At 48.8% G+C, this 21,958-nt stretch overlaps 1 pseudogene; it reads right to left on the bottom strand.

Moving 5' to 3' along the window:
* Nucleotides 1-8,379: 8,379 nt before the first annotated feature.
* On the bottom strand, nucleotides 8,380-10,118 carry LOC123056059 (probably inactive leucine-rich repeat receptor-like protein kinase At5g06940; annotated as a pseudogene).
* Between the last annotated feature and the right edge of the window lie 11,840 nt (nucleotides 10,119-21,958).

Here is a 21,958-nt window from a genome sequence, read left to right as displayed (position 1 = left end):
AAAATAAGCATGGTAGAGGCTATCCTTGACATTTTTATTTAAACTAAAGATGCAAAACATTATTCTAAATAACAGCAAGCAAATACTAACAAAAGAAAATGACGCTCCAAGCAAAACACATATCATGTGGTGAATAAAAATATAGCTCCAAGTAAAGTTACCAACAAACGAAGACGAAAGAGGGGATGCCATCCGGGGCATCCCCAAGCTTAGGCTCTAGGTTGTCCTTGGATATTACCTTGGGGTGCCTTGAGCATCCCCAAGCTTAGGCTCTTGCCACTCCTTATTCCATAGTCCATCGGATCTTTACCCAAAACTTGAAAACTTCACAACACAAAACTCAACAGAAAACTCGTAAGCTCCGTTAGCGAAAGAAAACTAAACACCACTTCAAGGTACTGTAATTAACTCATTCTTTATTTATATTGGTGTTAAACCTACTGTATTCCAACTTCTCTATGGTTTATAAACTATTTTACTAGCTATAGATTCATCAAAGTAAGCAAACAACACACGAAAAACAGAATCTGTCAAAAACAGAACAGTCTGTAGTAATCTGTAACTAACGCAAACTTCTGGAACTCCAAAAATTCTACCAAAATAGGAAGTCCTGGTAAATTTGATTATTGATATGCTTCAATTGGAATCAGTATTTTATCACGTTCTGGTGATTTTTAACAATTGTTTTCGTGAACAGGAAGTTTCTAGAATTTTCAGCAAGTTCAAATTAACTATCACCATAGGTTATCCTATAGGTCTTACTTGGCACTTTATTGAAACAAAAGCTATAAAACATGATTACTACAGTATCATAATCTTGTGGACACACAAAAACAGTAAGGATAAATATTGGGTTGTCTCCCAACACGCGCTATTGTTTAACGCCCCTAGCTAGGTATGATGATTTCAATGATGCTCACATAAAAGATAAGAATTGAAACATAAAGAGAGCATCATGAAGAATATGACTAGCACATTTAAGCCTAACCCACTTCCTATGCATAGGGATTTTGTGAGCAAACAACTTATGGGAACAATAATCAACTAGCATGGGAAGGTAAAACAAGCATAGCTTCAAGACTTTAAGCACATAGAGAGGAAACTTGATATTATTGCATTTCCTACAAGCATATGTTCCTCCCTCATAATAATTTTCAGTAGCATCATGAATAAATTCAAAAATATAACCAGCACCTAAAGCATTCTTTTCATGATCTACTTGCATAGAAAATTTACTACTCTCCACATAAGCAAATTTATTCTCATCAATAGTAGTGGGAGCAAACTCAACAAAATAACTATCATGTGAGGCATAATCCAATTGAAAATTAAAATCATGATGACAAGATTCATGGTTATCGTTATTCTTAATAGCATACAAGTCATCACAATAATCATCATAGATAGGAGGCATGCTTTCATCATAATAAATTTTCTCATCAAAACTTGGGGGACTAAACATATCATCTTCATCAAACATAGCATCCCCAATCTTGTGGCTTTGCATATCATTAGCATCATGGATATTCAAGGAATTCATACTAACAACATTGCAATCATGCTCATCATTCAAAGATCTAGTACCAAACATTTTAATGCATTCTTCTTCTAGCAATTGAGCACAATTTTCCTTTTCATCATACTTACGAAAAATATTAAAAAGATGAAGCGTATGAGACAAACTCAATTCCATTTTTTATAGTTTTCTTTTATAGACTAATCTAGTGATAAAACAAGAAACAAAAAGATTCAATTGCAAGATCTAAAGATATACCTTCAAGCACTCACCTCCCCGGCAACGGCGCCAGAAAAGAGCTTGATGTCTACTACACAACCTTCTTCTTGTAGACGTTGTTGGGCCTGCAAGTGCACAGGTTTGTAGGACAGTAGCAAATTTCCCTGAAGTGGATGACCTAAGGTTTATCAATCCGTGGGAGGCGTAGGATGAAGATGGTCTCTCTCAAGCAACCCTGCAACCAAATAACAAAGAGTCTCTTGTGACCCCAACACACCCAATACAATGGTAAATTGTATAGGTGCACTAGTTCGGCGAAGAGATGGTGATACAAGTGCAATATGGATAGTAGATAAAGGTTTTTGTAATCTGAAATTATAAAAACAGCAAGGTAACTAATGATAAAAGTGAGCGTAAACGGTATTGCAATGCTAGGAACAAGGCCTAGGGTTCATACTTTCACTAGTGCAAGTTCTCTCAGCAATAATAACATAGATAGATCATGTAACAATCCCTCAACATGCAACAAAGAGTCACTCCAAAGCCACTAATAGCGGAGAATAAATGAAGAGATTATGGTAGGGTACGAAACCACCTCAAAGTTATTCTTTCGGATCAATCTATTCAAGAGTTCGTACTAGAATAACACCTTAAGACACAAATCAACCAAAACCCTAATGTCACCTAGATACTCCATTGTCACCTCAAGTATCCGTGGGCATGATTATACGATATGCATCACACAATCTCAGATTCATCTATTCAACCAACACAAAGTACTTCAAAGAGTGCCCCAAAGTTTCTACCGGAGAGTCAAGACGAAAACGTGTGCCAACCCCTATGCATAGGTTCATGGGCGGAACCCGCAAGTTGATCACCAAAACATACATCAAGTGGATCACGCGAATATCCCATTGTCACCACAGATAAACACGGCAAGACATACATCAAGTGTTCTCAAATCCTTAAAGACTCAATCCGATAAGATAACTTCAAGAGGAAAACTCAACTCATCACAAGAGAGTAGAGGGGGAGAAACATCATAAGATCCAACTATAATAGCAAAGCTCGCGATACATCAAGATCGTGCCATAGAGAGAACACGAGAGAGAGAGATCAAACACATAGCTACTGGTACATACCCTCAGCCCCGAGGGTGAACTACTCCCTCCTCGTCATGGAGAGCGCCGGGATGATGAAGATGGCCACCGGTGATGGATTCCCCCTCCGGCAGGGTGCCGGAACGGGCTCCCAAGAGGTTTTTGGTGGCTATAGAGGCTTGCGGCGGCGGAACTCCCGATCTATCTTCTGTTTTGATGTTTTTAAGGTACGTAGGCTTATATAGGCAAAAGAAGTCGGTCGGGGGAGCCTCGAGGGGCCCACGAGAGGGTAGGGCGCGCCCGGGGGGGTGGGCGCGCCCCCCTGTCTCGTGGCTCCCTCGATGCTCCCCTGGCTTGTACTCCAAGTCTATCAGGTTGCTTTCCTTCCAAAAATAACTTCTCCAGATGGTTTCATTCCGTTTCGACTCCGTTTGATACCCCTTTTCTTCGAAATACTGAAACAAGGGAAAAAAACAGGAACTGGCACTGGGCTCTGGGTCAATAGGTTAGTCCCAAAAATAATATAAAAGTGCATAGTAAAGCCCATAAAACATCCAAGATGGATAATATAATAGCATGAATACTTCATAAATTATAGATACGTTGGAGACGTATCAGAAGGACCTATGTATTTCGCGAAAAAAACGTCCCCCCCGCTGACAGGTCGGACCCACCAGCTATATCATCGCACACAAGGAAGTGCCTCCTTATGACGCCCAAAAAAAATGAAAACCCCCTGCTAGCTGGGACCCACCATATTGTGTGGCTGACTTGTGGGCCTACTAAGTTGACGGGGACGGAGGGCTTTGTCAACTTAGTCAATACTCCAGTGACCGTATGATGTCCATCCAACGGCCATAGTGCTTCTTCAACCTCTGGTCTTCTTGCTCCAGCTGCCCAAAGCAGCGCCGGTCGTGCCGCCTACTCCTGCCTCCCATTGCCGGCTGTGCTGCCACGGAGGCCTCACCGCCCTCATACTACTCCCACCACTGGCCAGGCCATCCCTCCACTCACCCACACCCCCTGTTATTCTGTGGTGACGGCAGCCTCACACCGCAGCCGAACCAGTGAACCCTCGTACTCCTCTCCGCGTGGGCATCCACTGCCGTGTCTTCCCCGGCTCCGCGTCGTCCCCTTCCTAGGCCTCACCGTCGTCCACCACCGTGGTGCTCTCGGCGCGGCGTGGTCAATGTGGTCAACGACCGACTTCCATCGGAAGAGTACTGTACGTGGAGAGGCTGACAGCTGGGTCCACGGCAGCCGCAAGGAAGTGCCTCCTTATTACGCGGAAAATAATTATTCCTCCACCTGACAGCAGGAACCCACCGGACGGGCCACCGGTATTTCGCGAAAAAAATGTTTCCCCCCTGACTGCTGGGACCCACCGGATGGGCCACCGTATTTCTTGAAAAAACGTTCCCCCCGCTGTCAGCTCGGACCCACCAGAAGTGCCTCCTTATTACGCACAAAAAAATGAATACTCCCCCTGCTAGCTGTGACCCACCTTGGTGGGAGGCTGACTTGTGGGACTACTAAGTTGACGGGGATGGAGGGCTTTGTCAACTTAGTCAAGGCTCCTCCAGGTCGTCGGCAGCCAGCTGCTGCTGCAGGAGGACCGCGTCGGCAGAGGTCGCCGTGGCCCGGCGAATGTCGTCGAAGAGGCCGAAAGTCGGCCCTGAGCGGATGCACAGCGCCGTCCCCTCGGAGTTGCCGGTGACGGAGTCGAGGTCGGCGTCGCGGCGAGACAAGGCATCGGCCACGGTGTTAAGACAACCCGGGCGATACTCGACGGAGAAGTCGAAGCCGAAGAGCTTGCTAATCCACTGGTGCTACGGCACGGTCGAGAGCCTCTAGTCCAGCAGGAACTTGAGGCTGTAGTGGTCCGTGAGAATCTGGAAAGACCGGCCCCACAGATAGGGCCACCAATGGCGCACCGCCTGCACCAAGCCAATGAGCTCCCGCTCGTACGCCGCGAGCTTGAGATGGCGCGGGGAGAAGGGCCGGCTGAAGAAGGCGAGAGGACCATCGCCCTGATGAAGCACGGCGCCGAACCCGGCACCCGAGGCGTCACAGTCCACCATGAATGGGCGGTCGAAGTCCGGCATCTGAAGAACGGGCCCTGTCGTGAGGGCCCCCTTGAGGGCCTCAAATGCCGTCGTCGCCTCCCTCCCAGGCAAAGGCGTCGCGGCGCACAGTCGCGTGAGTGGCGAAGCGATGAGGCCGAACTCCCGGATGAACTTCTGGTAATATCCGGCGAGGCCGAGAAACCCGCGAAGAGCCCGCGGAGACTGTGGCGTCGGCCAGGCGGCGACGGCGGCCACCTTGTCGGCGTCCATAGCGACCCCGTCGGCCGAGATGACGTGGCCCAGGTAGGCAACCGAAGGCATCCCGAACGAGCACTTCGAGCGCTTAAGATGAAGATGGTGCGCCCGAAGCTCGTTGAAGACGATGGCGACGTGCTGGAGGTGCTCTGCCCAAGACGCACTGTAGATCAGAATATCATCAAAGAAAACGAGCACAAACCGACGCAAGTAGGGTCGGAGGTCGTCGTTCATCAGAGCCTGGAAGGTTGCCGGGGCATTGGTGAGGCCAAAGGGCATCACCAAGAACTCGAAGTGGCTGTGGTGAGTCCGAAATGCCGTCTTGGCGATGCCGTCCGGGTGCATGCGCACCTGGTGGTACCCCGACCGAAGGTCGAGCTTGGTGAAGAAGCGCGCCCCGTGTAGTTCATCGAGGAGCTCATCGACCACCGAAATAGGGAATTTGTCCTTAAGTGTGACAACATTAAGGGCACGGTAGTCGATGCAGAAACGCCATGTGCCGTCCGACTTGCGGACGAGAAGCACCGGCACGGTAAACGGCGAGGTGGAGAGCCGGATGATGCCTGCCGCGAGCATGAGCGCACACTGCCGCTCCAACTCGTCCTTCTGCAACTGCGGATAGCGGTAAGGACGTACCGCCACCGGCGCGGAGCCCGGCAGAAGGTGGATACGGTGATCATACGCCCGGGCGGGTGGAAGCCCCTGTGGCTCGGTGAAGATGTCGTTGTGCTGCTGCAGAAGGCTCTCCAAGAGCGGGTGCTCGGCCTCGGCGGTGGTCGCGGCCAGCTGAAGTGGTGGTGCGGGTGCGGCGCCCCCAATGCCGCCCCACCAAATGCGGCGACCCGACCGCCAGAAGGTCATTGTCAGCGCGTCGAAGTCCCAGAGAATGGGACCCAGCGTGCGCAAGAAGTCGACGGGCGAGGATGAAGTCGAAGCAGCCCAAGTCGATGCCGGCGCAGGTGATGGTGAAGTGCTCGTCGCCGATAGTGATGGGCACGTTGCGGGCGAGCCCGTGGCAGCGGAGACGGTCGCCATTAGCGACAGTGACCTGCAACTGCTCCCCGCCGGTCGGCTGTAGAGCAAGGCACCGCATGGTAGCCTCCGGCAGGAAATTATGCGTGGAACCGGTATCCAGGAGGGCCACCAGGCGCTCACCATGGATCACGACCGGTAAGAGCATCGTCCGTTCATCACGGATGCCGGCCAGCGCGTGAAGCGACACCACGAGGGCGGTGGCCGGGGTGGGCGCGGGTGCCGGTGCGGGCTCCGCGAGAGCTGGAATGCCGAGGCCATCCTCCGGGGTGTCCTCCTCGGTCTCGTCCATCGTCTCCAAGTAGAAGAGGCGCGGGCAGACATGGCCCAGTGCATAGGGCGCATCGCAGTTGAAGCACAGGCCCAAGCGTCGGCGTTCAAGCTGCTCCGCCTGAGTAAGGCGCCGGAACGGCCGCGTCGGGGCCGGGGTGGCCGCCGGGGCTACAGTGGACGACGCAGGTGCTGTCTGAGGCGGCCGGGGGGGGGGGGGGGGTTGTCGGCCCCCACATGGCACAGATGGCCGCGTCAACGCCTGGGTGCGCTGCTCGAACGCCCGAGCATAGTACATGGCCGTTTGAAGGTCTTGGGGCCCCTTCATCTCGACGTCCACGCGGATGTGGTCGGGAAGGCCGCCGACGAAAAGTTCCGCCCGCTGTAGGGCCGTCACACCTGGCGCGTGGCACGCCAGGGCCTGGAAGCGGTCGGTGAAATCCCGCACCGTGGAGGTGAAAGGCAGGCGGCCCAACTCCGCCAAGCGGCTCCCTCGGACTGGTGGACCGAAGCGAAGAAGACACAGCTCGCGGAAACGATCCCATGGGGGCATGCCGCCCTCGTCCTGCTCAAGGGCGTAGTACCATGTCTGGGCGGCCCCGCGGAGATGGTAGGAAGCCAGCCAAGTGCGCTCCGATGCGGGCGTGCGCTGTCCGCGGAAGAACTGGTCACACTGGTTGAGCCAGTTAAGCGGGTCGTCCGAACCGTCGTAAGTGGCGAAGTCGATCTTCGCGAACCGGGGCGGCTGCTGGTGTGGCGCGCCCTGGCCCACTGCCTCGGCGGTGCGGAGGGCTGATGATGGCGCTCGGTCCATGGTGGGGAGGCCGGCGTAGTTCCCTGTGGCGCCCGACGCCTCGGGCTGCAACTGAGAATCCGACGGCGGCCGGGCCTCCGTGTAAGCCGGCGGAGGGGATGTCTCGTGGAGCCAGCCTGGAAGCGGAGACCGTGACGGTGGGAAGCGGACCTCCTGGATCGGGAGTCCGCTCGGCAAGGACCGGCCCAAGCTAGGGCTGGGCGGGGGCGGTGGTGGCACCTGCACGGTTGCCGCCGGGAGGAACGGCACGGCGGGGGATGGCGCGGCCCAGGTCGGCCACTGCGGGCCCCGGGCGGCGGCTGGTGGCGCGGGTGGTGCCGCAAGCGTCGGCTGCGGCCACTGTGGCCACGGCGGCGTCGAAGCCGCTGGTGAGGGGAGCGCCGGATAACCCCCGGTGATGGCCGGATGGAGCTGCGGGTGCGGCCCGTACGGGCTAGCCAAGTAGAGGCGGATGCCCTGGACAGCGACGACCAGGTCGTTGAGTACTCCGGCCATGGCCTCCGGCGTAAACTGTTGCGGCACGGCGGAAGGCGACGACGACGAGTGGTGGACGGAAGGTGGCGGCTGGCCTTGGCCCGGCGTGGTGCTGGGTGCAGGGGAGATCGGCTCCGACAGCGAGGCCGTGGCGCCCGCCGATAGCGAGGCCGTGACGTCCGGCGATGAAGCGGCGGCGGCGGTGGGGTTGGTGGCAGCGGCGGTGGGGGAGTTGGCGGGCAGCGGCAGCGGTGGTGGTGGCGAAGACATGGTCGAAACCCGGGTACCTGATACCAAATTGGTAGGACTAGGGTTCCTACCGGTGTGGCTACGCAGGTTATAGGGACAAGGTGGAGGAGGGCGAGGGCTGGAGCGGGCGCGCCGGCGACGCCGTCGCGGCTAGGGTTTAGGTGCGGCGGCGATTAGGGCAGGAGGTGGCTAGGGTTCCGGCTCCTCTGGAGCCGGGCAATAGGATAGAAATATCTTTATTGCTTAATCTCCAAAAGGTGTCTTACAACTAATATTTATAACCTCAAAACGAATAGCCTAAGATAACTTGTAGCCTAAGATAACTTGTGGGTCAAGCCGCTAACTACTGCCTAGTGGGCCTCCTCCGGTTATATGTTAAACCGGTCATAACAAGAAGCCAATATTCTTGCGCCGGATTTTCGCCAGTACTTTCATCTTATTCTTCACTTGTCTCAGTGTTTTCTTGCCCGAACTGAACAACCGCTTCACAGACTGACCTTTCCAAATGCTCCTCTTCCAATCACATTCCTGCTCGTCGTCCTCTCCGCTCCGGTGATCTTGATTGGGTTGAAAAGCACCAGCTTCCATGGGCAGGACTTGTCGCCATGTATCCACCTGCAAATACCACAGCGCCAATCCTGTAAGAATGACACCACTGTCGCTGCCAGTGCTAGTCGCTGATGCTTTCTCAATGGCGCATCACAGTCGTTCGGCATCCCAGGACCGCACATACCTGGGTTCCCTTCAAGAAACACGGCAGGAAGGCCCGAGACCAGCTCTTATACGAGGCGTTGAGCAATGCAATCTTCAGGTTCTGGAGCTCTGCCGGAAGGAATAGCACCGGTGAGACCATTCCTGGACAGATCAATGTAGGCAGCACCGGCAAGTCCTCAAGAGAGGCCGGTGAGACCGTTGCTGGACAGGAACAGAGATACCGGCCTCTTGCAGTTCTTCAAGTCAGAAGAGAGATACCATCCTCTTGCAGTTCTTGAAGAAAGGGATCGAACCGGAGATGGCATCGCGGGGGATTCGCGTAAGTTGTCCGGCAATCTGCCGTTAAGCTCACTCAGTGAAGCGGTACATGGTGCGAATCAGGCCGATGCTCTGAAGCATCACACGGAAGAAGCTGTTATTGTCAACCTGAACCTGCTCGAGCCGAGACACACCGCCGGGGTTGTCAACCGGAGAACCGGTTGTTCTTGGCGTGAATGACCTGCTAATCCGGCAGTGACCAGAGGCCGGCGGGGAGCTCCCCGGTGAACGCGTTGCCCTGCACCTCGAACCTCTGCAGCATCAGGCACCTGCTGCTTGTCGACACGTACCGTTGGCGTTGGGGAACGGCCCGGGCAAAGCTATCGTGCGACAAATCCAGACACAGCAGCTTCTGAAACTTTTGGCCGAATCCCGGAGGGGATGAACGACTCCGGTCAAGCTTTCCAGGGCAGATCAAGAGCCTCCAGTTGCTCCAACCCAACAAAGGTCTCAGGGGTCACGCCGCTAAACCCTGACCCCGGCAAGAAGAGCCACCTGAGGCTGGCCAATTCGCCGAGCTCCAAGAATTGGTTGCCGGACAGGTTCAGGTAGTGGAGGCTGGTCAGGTTGCGACACAGCGCCGGAGAGGCGGTTGCCCCCGCAGTGCCGCGAGGCCCGGCGGCACCGTGCCCTCGATGTTGTTGCCGCTGAGGTCTGGTTGAAGGTGCTGCTCCGCCAGCGGGCCCGAGAAGGCGCCGGAACCGAGGTCGAGGACGACAAGCAAGGCGTAGCGGGACGGTCTGGTTGAAGGTGTTGGACGTGAGGCTGAGGCTGGCGAGGCTCGGGACGCGGCAGAGCGCGGAGGCATTGATGTCGCCGGAGAGGCCGAGGCCCTGGAGATAAACGACGACGGAGGCGGACGAGGTGGAACCCGTGCAGGTGACGTGCGACCAGTTGCAGTAGGGCGTGGAGCTGGACCAGGTGGCGAGCGCGCCGGAGGCGTCATGCAGGGAGGCCTTGAAGCTGAGCAAGAGGTCGTGCACTGGCTGCTCTCCTTCCGCTTCTGCCGCTGCCGTTGAGGACCAGAAGTTGATCAGCGGCGATAGGAGGAGCAGGAAGAGACGTAGGCAGGCGCCGCTGGTGGTTGCCATGGTTATGGAGGGAGCCCGCCAGCCGGCGAGGTGTAGGAATGCGTGAGGTGAGTGCAAGCAGGAGGAGAGTGACTGAGCGAGCTAGAGACAGTGGGTGCTGTTGGTCAATGGCTGGCTGTACTGCGGGCAAATGGAGTAGGCTCAGACCCTCACAATCTCACTCGCTCTCTGTTTTCTGTTTTCTGTGACACACACACACACGCACGCAGTGTTTCAGAACAATGCCCGCTTCAGAGTTTCAGAGAAAGACAGAGGAAACAACGAATAGTACTGTATTTGGTTCCGAGCAACACACGCCTTTTTCCCGTTAGCAAGAATAAAGTAGCACATGCAGTGTGCGTGCAGTAGAGCTCGACACTCGACAGTGACCAGCTTCACGATCCGCGGATGTCCTTCTCCATCTTCTTGAAAAAGCCCTGTATCTTCCTCAACCCGTACAGCCAGAGCCCTGGATCTTCCTGTAAACTGATCACACAAGGAACACCAATGTTTGAATTTCTTTTTCATTCTTCCTGATGCAGAAATATCAGTTTGTGCTGCTTCTTGAGATCGATCGTGATGTCCGTTAGTTACCTTGTACTACCTCCATTCATAAATATCAATGAAAAAAATAGCGCGCTATAGCATATTAAGAATTGCCTCGCTAAATATATCGATGTACAATGTCTCGTTAATATCACGCTATAGCGCGAGCACGCTAATTGTGGCAAATAGCACGCTAATAGCATATCGGTGTACAATGTCTCTAAATAGTGACATTACTGTTCGGCACTATTCAACGCTGATTTTATCTTTTTCATAGTTCACATCTCGTAATGTGTTTCAACTTAAAATTTTGCGTGGCCATAAAACATTAGCCTCTTAACATTCCATATTTTTTTTCTTCAGATTTTTTCAAAACTTCAAAACATCCTTTTCACGTGGTTTTTACCGGTTTCTACCGAACTACCACCGTAAACAGCCTGCCGCCTTTGCCTTCAACCCTACAGCCGAGGACCTCGGCGGTAGGTTCGAACACTTATAAGCCACAGGGTCCGGCCAGCGGGGCCCACCCACCAAGCCATTCCCCACCCCCGAAGAACAGAGAGCATGCGTCTCTCTCCTCTCCTCCAATCCCCCCCTTCGATCTCTTTCGATTTTCCACAGTTCTTATGGATCGAGATGCCTCCACGACGAGAGAAGTAAGCTCTTTCGATCCCTCCAAGTATTTTTAGTAAAAAAACTAGGGTTCATCTAGTAGTTTTAAGTTTTGTTGATTCTAGGCTTATTTAGAATGATTCAATATGATGAACCCTAGTTCATATTATAGTTTTGTTCACATTGTAGTTTCTAGTTTTGTTGATTCTATCTAGTTTGAAGATGAACCCTAGTTCATATTATAGCTTTATTTAGAATGGTTCATTGACGTTTGATAAATATAATATGATTGATGTTTGGTAAATATGATATGATTGATGTTGGATAAATATGATGGATGTTGGTAAATGATTCATATACATCTAGTAGAATGGTTGAATATGATGAATGTTTGGTAAATGATTCATATGCATATTCTAATGTTGTTGATTATATCTTTATTATAGATTTATTTACAATCATTTATTGTAGCTTTACTTAGAACATTTGAATATGATGGATATTCCAATGGTGATAAATGATTCATATGCATATATTCATATTTGATGAATGAATGAAGAATGAAGAATGCATATTTTTGATGATAAATGAATGATGAATGTATATTTCAATGTTGATGAATGAATGCTGTTGACATTTGATGAATGAATGTTGTTGATATTAGTTGATTAGATCTTTTTCTTTAGTTAGTAGTATTAGTGGATTATATGTAAATAGAATGAATGTTGATAAATAAATATTGTTGTCAAAAATTTAACTTGAATTGGCAATTGTTTTAAGCGATCCCTTGATCCAAACATCGGTACTAAGTACACCATGCTTGACCAAGGTAACGCCTTTTATAGGTGGATGGCGATGCCCAAGCCAGAAGCCACCATGGAGATGTGGGTGAGGGCTGGGGGTGAGGTGGCCGTCGTGGCTAGGCATTGACACGACTATATGTTGGGGAACGTAGCATGCAATTTCAAAAAAAAATTTCCTACGATCACACAAGATCTATCTAGGAGATGCATAGCAACGAGAGGGGAAGTATGTGTCCACGTACCCTCGTAGACCGAAAGCGGAAGCGTTAGCTTAACGCAGTTGATGTAGTCGAATGTCTTCGCGATCTAACCGATCAAGCACCGAACGTACGACACATCTGAGTTCTGCACACATTCAGCTCGATGACGTCCCTCGAACTCTTGATCCAGCAAAGTGTCGAGGGAAAGTTTCGTTAGCACAACGGTGTGGTGACGGTGATGGTGATGTGATCCGCGCAGGGCTTCGCCTAAGCACTACGACAATATGACCGGAGGAGTAAACTATGGAGGGGGGCACCGCACACGGCTAAGAACAATTGATCTGCTTTGGGGTGCCCCCTACCCCCGTATATAAAGGAGGAGGGGAGGAAGCCGCCGTCCCTAGGGGGCGCGCCATGGGGGGGGGGAGTCCTACTAGGACTCCCAATCCTAGTTGGACTCCCCTTCCTTTTCCGGAGTGGGAAAGGGGGAAAGGGAGAGGGAGTAGGAGAGGGAAAGGGGGGCGTCGCCCCCTCCCCTAGTCCAATTCGGACTCCCATGGGGGGGGGGCGACCACCCCCTGTGGGCTGTCCCCTCTCTCCCCTATGGCCCATTACCTCTCCCGGGGGGTTCCAGTAACCTCCCGGTACTCCGGAAAATACCCGAAACGATCCGGAACTATTCCGGTGTCCGAATATCATTGTCCAATATATCAATCTTTTCCTCTCGACCATTTCGAGACTCCTCGTCATGTCCGTGATCTCATCCAGGACTCCGAACAATCTTTGTTCACCAAAACACATAACTCGTAATAGAAATCGTCATCGAACGTTAAGCATGCGGACCCTACGGGTTCGGGAACTATGTAGACATGATCGAGACACATCTCCAATCAATAACCAACAACGGAACCTGGATGCTCATATTGGCTGCTACATATTCTACGAAAATCTTTACCAGTCAAACCGTAATGACAACATATGTTATTCCCTTTGTCATCGGTATGTTACTTGCCCGAGATTCGATCGTCGGTATCTTCATACCTAGTTCAATCTCGTTACCGGCAAGTCTCTTTACTTGTTCCATAATGCATCATCCCGCAACTAACTCATTAGTCAAATTGCTTGCAAGGCTTATCAGATGTGCATTACCGAGAGGGCCCAGAGATACCTCTCCGATACTCGGAGTGACAAATCCTAATCTCGATCTATGCCAACCCAACAAACACCTTCGGAGACACCTGTAGAGCATCTTTATAATCACCCAGTTATGTTGTGACGTTGGATAGCACACAAGGTGTTCCTCCGGTATTCGGGAGTTGCATAATCTCATAGTCAAAGGAATATGTATAAGTCATGAAGAAATCAATAGCAATAAAACTTAACGATCATTATGCTAAGCTAACGGATGGGTCTTGTCCATCACATCATTCTCCTAATGATGTGATCCCGTTCATCAAATGACAACACATGTCTATGGTTAGGAAACTTAACCATCTTTGATTAACGAGCTAGTCTAGTAGAGGCTTACTAGGGACACTGTGTTTTGTCTATGTATGCACACATGTATCAAGTTTCAGGTTAATACAATTCTAGCATGAATAATAAACAATTATCATGATATAAGGAAACATAAATAACAACTTTATTATTGCCTATAGGGCATATTTCCTCCAGTCTCCCACTTGCACTAGAGTCAATAATCTAGATTACATTGTCATGATTCTAACACCCATGGAGTCTTGGTGCTGATCATGTTTTGTTTGTGGAAGAGGCTTAGTCAACGGGTCTACCACATTCAGATCCGTATGTATTTTGCAAATCTCTATGTCTCCCTCCTTGACTTGATCGCAGATGGAGTTGAAGCGTCTCTTGATGTGTTTGGTTCTTTTGTGAAATCTGGATTCCTTCGCTAAGGCAATTGCTCCAGTATTGTCACAGAAGATTTTCATTGGACCCGATGCACTAGGTATCACACCTAGATTGGATATGAACTCCTTCATCCAGACTCCATCATTTGCTACTTCCGAAGGAGGTATGTACTCCACTTCACACGTAGATCCCGCCACGACGCTCTGTTTGGAACTACACCAACTGACAGCTCCACCATTCAATATAAATACGTATCCGTTTCGCGACTTAGAGTCATCCGGATCAGTGTCAAAGCTAGCATCGACGTAACCATTTACGACAAGCTCTTTGTCACCTCCATAAACAAGAAACATATCCTTAATCCTTTTCAGGTATTTCAGGATGTTCTTGACCGCTGTCCAGTGATCCACTCCTGGATTACTTTGGTACCTCCCTGCTAAACTTATAGCAAGGCACACATCAGGTCTGGTACACAGCATTGCATACATGATAGAACCTATGGCTGAGGCATAGGGAATGACTTTCATTTTCTCTCTATCTTCTACACTGGTCGGGCATTGAGTCCGACTCAACTTCACACCTTGTAACACAGGCAAGAACCCTTTCTTTGACTGATCCATTTTGAACTTCTTCAAAACTTTATCAAGGTATGTGCTTTGTGAAAGTCCAATTAAGCATCTTGATCTATCTCTATAGATCTTAATGCCCAATATATAAGCAGCTTCACTAAGGTCTTTCATTGAAAAACTCTTATTCAAGTATCCTTTTATGCTATCCAGAAATTCTATATCATTTCCAATCAACAATATGTCATCCACATATAATACTAGAAACGCTACAGAGCTCCCACTCACTTTCTTGTAAATACAAGCTTCTCCAAAAGTCTGTATAAAATCATATGCTTGGATCACATTATCAAAGCATATATTCCAACTCCGAGATGCTTGCACCAGTCCATAAATGGATCGCTGGAGCTTGCACACTTTGTTAGCACCTTTAGGATCGACAAAACCTTCCCATTGCATCATATACAACTCTTCTTTGAGAAATCCATTAAGGAATGTAGTTTTGACGTCCATTTGCCAGATTTCATAATCATAAAATGCGGCAATTGCTAACATAATTTGGACAGACTTAAGCATCGCTTCGGGTGAGAAGGTCTCATCATAGTCAACTCCTTGAACTTGTCGAAAACCTTTCGCAACAAGTCGAGCTTTGTAGACAGTAACACTACCATCAGCGTCAGTTTTCTTCTTGAAGATCCATTTATTCTCTATGGCTTGCCGATCATCGGGCAAGTCAACCAAAGTCCATACTTTGTTCTCATACATGGATCACATCTCAGATTTCATGGCTTCAAGCCATTTCGCGGAATCTGGGCTCATCATCGCTTCCTCATAATTCGTAGGTTCGTCATGGTCTAGTAATATGACTTCTAGAATAGGATTACCGTACCACTCTGGTGCGGAACGTACTCTGGTTGACCTACGAGGTTCGGTAGTAACTTGATCTGAAGTTTCATGATCATCATCATTAACTTCCTCACTAATTGTTGTAGGCATCACTGGAACTGATTTCTGTGATGAACTACTTTCCAATTCGAGAGAAGGTACAATTACCTCATCAAGTTCTTCTTTCCTCCCACTCACTTCTTTCGAGAGAAACTCCTTCTCTAGAAAGGATCCATTCTTAGCAACAAATATCTTGCCTTTGGATCTGTGATAGAAGGTGTACCCAACAGTTTATTTTGGGTATCCTATAAAGACGCATTTCTCCGATTTGGGTTCGAGCTTATCAGGCTGAAGCTTTTTCACATAAGCATCGCAACCCCAAACTTTAAGAAACGCCAGTTTAGGTTTCTTGCCAAACCACAGTTCATACGGTGTCGTCTCAACGGATTTAGATGGTGCCCTATTTAAAGTGAATGCAGCTTTCTCTAATGCATAACCCCAAAAAAATAGTGGTAAACCGGAGACATCATAGATCGCACCATATCTAATAAAGTACCGTTACGACGTTCAGACACACCATTACGCTGTGGTGTTCTAGGTGGTGTGAGTTGTGAAACTATTCCAGATTGTTTTAAATGAAGATCAAACTCGTAACTCAAATATTCGCCTCCGCGATCAGATCGTAGAAACTTCATTTTCTTGTTACGATGATTTTCCACTTCACTATGAAATTCTTTGAACTTTTCAAATGTTTCAGACTTGTGTTTCATTAAGTAGATATACCCATATCTGCTCAAATCATCTGTGAAGGTCAGAAAATAACGATACCCGCCGCGAGCCTCAACACTCATTGGGCCGCATACATCGGTATGTATTATTTCCAATAAGTCAGTACCTCGCTCCATTGTTCCGGAGAATAGAGTCTTAGTCATCTTGCCCATGAGGCATGGTTCATAAGCATTAAATGATTCATAATCAAGTGATTCCAAAAGTCCATCTGCATGGAGTTTATTCATGCGCTTTACACCAATATGACCTAAACGGCAGTGCCACAAATATGTTGCACTATCATTATCAACTTTGCATCTTTTGGCATCAATAATATTAATATGTGTATCACCATGATCAAGATTCAACAAAAATAGACCACTCTTCAAGGGTGCATGACTATAAAAGATATTACTCATATAAATAGAACAACCATTATTCTCTGATTTAAATGAATAACCATCTCGCATCAAACAAGATCCAGATATAATGTTCATGCTTAACGTTGGCACCAAATAACAATTATTCAGGTCTAAAACTAATCACGAAGGTAGATGTAGAGGTAGAGTGCCGACGGCGATCACATCGACCTTGGAACAATTCCCGATGTGCATCGTCACCTCGTCCTTAGCCAATATTCGTTTAATCTGTAGCCCCTATTTCAAGTCACAAATATGAGCAACAGAACCAATATCAAATACCCATGCGCTACTTCGAGCATTAGTAAGGTACACGTCAATAACATGTATATCAAATATACCTTTGTTCACTTTGCCATCCTTCTTATCCGCCAAATACTTGGGGCAGTTCCGCTTCCAGTGACCAGTCCCTTTGCAGTAGAAGCACTCAATTTCAGGCTTGGGTCCAGACTTGGGCTTATTCTCGGGAGTGACAACTTGCTTGCAATTCTTGTTGAAGTTCCCCTTCTTTCCCTTGTCCTTTTTCTTGAAACTAGTGGTCTTGTTAACCATCAACACTTGATGCTCCTTCTTGATTTCTACCTCCGCAGCTTTGAGCATTGCGAAGAGCTCGAGAATAGTCTTCTCCATCCCTTGCATATTATAGTTCATCACGAAGCCTTTATAGCTTGGTGGCAGTGATTGAAGAACTCTGTCAATAACACTATCATCCAGAAGATTCACTCCCAGCTGAGTCAAGTGGTTATGGTACCCAGACATTCTGAGTATGTGTTCACTAACAGAACTGTTCTCCTCCATTTTGCAGCTATAGAACTTGTTGGAGACTTCATATCTCTCAACTCGGGCATTTGCTTGAAATATTAACTTCAACTCCTGGAACATCTCATATGCTCCATGACGTTCAAAATGTCTTTGAAGTCCCGATCCTAAGCCGTAAAGCATGGCACACTGAACTATCGAGTAGTCATCAGATCGAGCTTGCCAGCCGTTCATAACATCAGCATATGCTCCTGCAGCAGGTCTTGCACCTAGCGGTGCGTCAAGGACATAATTCTTCTATGCAGCAATGAGGATAATCCTCAAGTTACGGACCCAGTCTGTGTAGTTGCTACCATCATCTTTCAACTTAGATTTCTCTAGGAACACATTAAAATTCAAGGGAACGGTAGCACGGGTCATTGATCTACAACATAGATATGCAATAACTATCAGGACTAAGTTGTGACAGCCTAGATTTTGCCTTCTCTCTTTTTTTCCGGACTTTATTTGCCCTTGCTTTGGAATTTGGTTTTTGAATCAATACAAATGGACTTAAGCACTTGAGCATGTCCTTGATTTTCACCCAAGTGACCCATGCACCTATCATTCAACTTTCATTCTCTGAAAAATCCCAAAAATAGCCCAAAGAATATTTTTCATAAAAGAAAAATATTCAATTTCCTTTCTGAAACTCAATTCAGAAACTTGTGCTCCAAAGCAACCCTCATTTTCCTTGCTCCTAAAAATCTGAGAAAATTCTCAAATATTCTTTGAACCATGGCCCACCTCCCTGTACAAAAATATTTCATACTTATTTGGAATATTTTTTCTACATAAAATCATTTCTATTCTGGCCTCAAAATGCACTTTCTACAGCAAATGTATTTTTCCTTGATCCTTAGAGGCTGAATTTTCTTGAGCTTGATTACCTTCCTAGATGAACCTTTACTCCAGAAGCTTAGCCCTAAATCACCTTCTAGAAGCCCTCCAAATTTGGCGACCAAGTTTCTTATCAGAAACTACCAACAAGCTCAAGTCAGATCTGGTCGGCCTGGCAGTGTGTGATCAACTCTCCTAGACTAGACACTGCACGGACAACACGAGGGACAAGGTTTGGCAACGAGCGGGCGTCGTTTCGACCATGCCAGCATGGTGACCGCGTGAGGACACGACCCTGGCATCGCGTCTGACGCGCTCTGCGCTGCGCCATCGCCTCTGTTTCGCGTGTGATCGAGCCAGAGCTCGCCGACGACTGCCAAATCGTGCCACCCCCTCCGCCTCTTCCCCCTTGACCTCTCACTGGCGCTCGCCCACGCCGGAGACGCTGCAGTGGGCATGGGCACGTCGCAGCCAAAAGCCACAATACGCCCCGTGCCTCGGTCTTCTTCCTCCACCGCCTCCTGTGCTCGTCTGCACCCTTGCACAGCTCCCGCGTGATTGCTGAGCCCCTCCACCCCTCGCTGACGCTGTTCGTCGTCGCTTGCCGGCTTCCAGGGAGATCCGGCGGAGGCACGTACCCCTGTCCTCCAGGCTATAAATTCGAGCCCCTCCCTTCGCTCCGAGCATCCCAAACCAACCACCCAACCTCCACAAAGCCATAGGATAGCGGTAGCCCGGCCGGGCAGGCCTCTAGCCGCCGTCCCCAACCCGAGCTCGCCGGCAATCCCCCACAACCCTCCTCCTTGTTCCAGTTCCCCTTGAGCTCGAGCAACTGCTCAGGCGACTCCTTGGAGGTCCACTAGTGTCGTCTGGACGCGTTGCGGCCCCTGGAACCGCCCCACTCCATCGCATTCTTCCTCTCCGGTGACACCCGACCGCAGCCACCGCTCGCGAGCTTGGTTGCGAGCTACTCCGGCCACCTCTCATCGCCCCACGGGTACAGGCAGGTGCGCCTCGACCCCCTCTCCATTTCTATCCCTTTAGTTTCGCCCAAGGACCGCTCCTCGCCAGTGTACACTCTGGCGAAGCCGCGCCGTCGCTTTGTTTCTTTCCCCCTCCCCTCTCACCTGACCAGCGGGGCCCACTCTCAGCCTCTCCACTCGTGCCCGAAGCAGTACGAGTGGAGGCGTATTCTGAGAATACGTCTTCGACGTCAACCCCCCTAGTTTTCTGTTTATTCAAATTTAATTCAAAAATTTGACCAACACCTTTGACCAGCCATAACTTCTAAACTATAAGTCCAAATGAGTTGATTCTTTTTGCATTGTGTTTGTTTTAAGAAATTCTAGCAGCACCCCAAAGTTGAGATTTTTCCTTGCTGTCTAGAATTTTCCGGTGATTTTCAGAGTGGTTCTTGATATTTTATTTTGCTGTTTTTAAATATTTTCAGAGGAGAGGCTTGTGTTGAAGATCACCAGGAGGAGTGTGAACCTCCTCTGCACTAAGGCAAGCCACACCAACATTTGGATGGTGTCATTTCAATATCTATGATTTTTCCAACCTGAATATGAGTTATTTTCATGCATTTAAATTATTTAAATAAATATTGCTTAGTACTAGTTACTTTACCATGCTTGAATTGCTTTACTATGGTACTGGTTCAATGCATGAGCTAGTTTAAGTCAGTAGAAGAAATTTTCATTAAAGTGATTATGCTTTCTTGAATTATGGTAGGTTTTTTATGATATAAATGATGTTAATATATTATGGGATAATTTGTTCAGAACCAGTAAAGTAGAACTAGTAATGTTTAGTTGATGAGTAGCGCAAGTAAGAATCTTGATGATGTTGATCTGTTCACTTTGAGTGGTATGGTTTGCATGTCGAGTAGTTGCATGATCATGGCATATGATGACTCGAGTGATTTTATTTTCAAGTTAAACATGATATTAATCCAACTTGAACATAGCATTGATCGAGTCATGGTGCCACTGAATCGAGTTTTTCCCAGTGCGACCACATTTACCTTTATGGGGAGGTCTTGATTCGGTCCATTGTCGTGCCTCTGGTCGGTACCTCCAACGAGGGAAGGTTATGGGCGTGCAGTACCCTGGACCGGTAAGCAGACATAACCTTGTGTGCCCGTTTGTTGTTATGGTACCTTGTCCCCGTTTGGGACCATTTTTGCCACGACGGTGGCCATTGATGCCCTTGGTAGGCACGGGGCCACCCATGACTTAGCCCAGTGGGGAGTTGGTCGGAGTGGCCGGGAGAGTGTCATGGCAATGGGCGGGTTTCGTCAGAATGCCGTTGGTCCACCCAAATGGGATGACGAGGCCATGGAATTCATGGTGTGGGTAAAGTGCGCTACCTCTGCAGAGTGTATTTAATCTATCGATAGCCGCGTCCTCGGTTACGGACATAGCTCGTAAGTAAGTCACACCATGGATCAACATTAATAAAAAAAATCTTGCACACTAAAAGTTTATTGTTGGCACTGGTTATGTGATGATTTGTGGGATCATGAATATGATCGTTGTGGGAACCAAAGTTGTGGTTTCGTTTGTGATCCAGGTATAATCACCGTTCGGTTACGAGGTAACCCGTCTGGTAAGAGAGTCCGAGTGACTTAGTGCACAAGATGATTTCACCGCATCAGTAACATCATGTTTGTGACAACCTGGTTTTTACCCTTTTTTCTTTGACTGGTTTTCAGTTGAGCTGGTTTTGAATTTAGGATTTCTGAATCACTTCATTTGGACTTAACCACTTGGGTACCCTTGATTTTCACCCAAGTGCTCCCTCTCCTCCTCAAAACCACCATTTCACCTCTGGATCAACTCAAAATATTGCTTGGAATATTTTTCTTAAATGAAAAAATATTCACTTTGCCCTCCAAAACCCTAGCTAGCCCTATATGCTCCAAAGCAACCCTAATTTTTCTTGCTCCAAAAATCCTGAGAAAAATCCCAATTATTCTTTGAACCCTAGGGCACCTTTCTGAGCAAAAATATTCCATCACTCTTTGGAATATTTTGGCTACAGAAAATAAATTCATTTCTGGACAGAAATGGTAGTTTCTACAACAACTACCATTTTACTAGCTCCATTGTAGCTGGTTTTTCTTGTGCCTATTTACCTTAGTAAGTGTAAGCAAACCTCAACAACCCAGCCCGTAACTCCCAGTGGTTTGACCTCAGTAAATCTCCAAAGTTACTGTCCAGAAACTTGACAGCAGTACAAATCCATTTCTACTGCACCTGGATCCAAGCCCAATCATGGTAACACTTCAAACTACCAAGGACTACACGCCAGACAACGAGTTAGCGCTTAGGGTGGCCTGATGTCACGGTTCACGCGCTGTCCGCGTTCGTCCGAGCGTGCTGGCATGCAAAACGCGCGCTCTGCGTGCCGCCTAGCGCTCTGTTGAGCGCGTGCTCGCTGCCCAGCCTACCCGAGCATGCCAAACCTCGCCACCATCCTCGTCTCCACCCCCTTAACTCCCCTGGCGCTTGCCGACACCGGAGCTCGCCGCAGCGGGCACGGGCACGGTCC

Source organism: Triticum aestivum, chromosome 2D (genome assembly GCF_018294505.1).
Source record: "Triticum aestivum cultivar Chinese Spring chromosome 2D, IWGSC CS RefSeq v2.1, whole genome shotgun sequence".
Taxonomy (NCBI): Eukaryota; Viridiplantae; Streptophyta; class Magnoliopsida; order Poales; family Poaceae; genus Triticum; species Triticum aestivum.
Note: the sequence above shows the minus strand (reverse complement) of the source record. Positions and strands in the feature narration are given on the sequence as shown.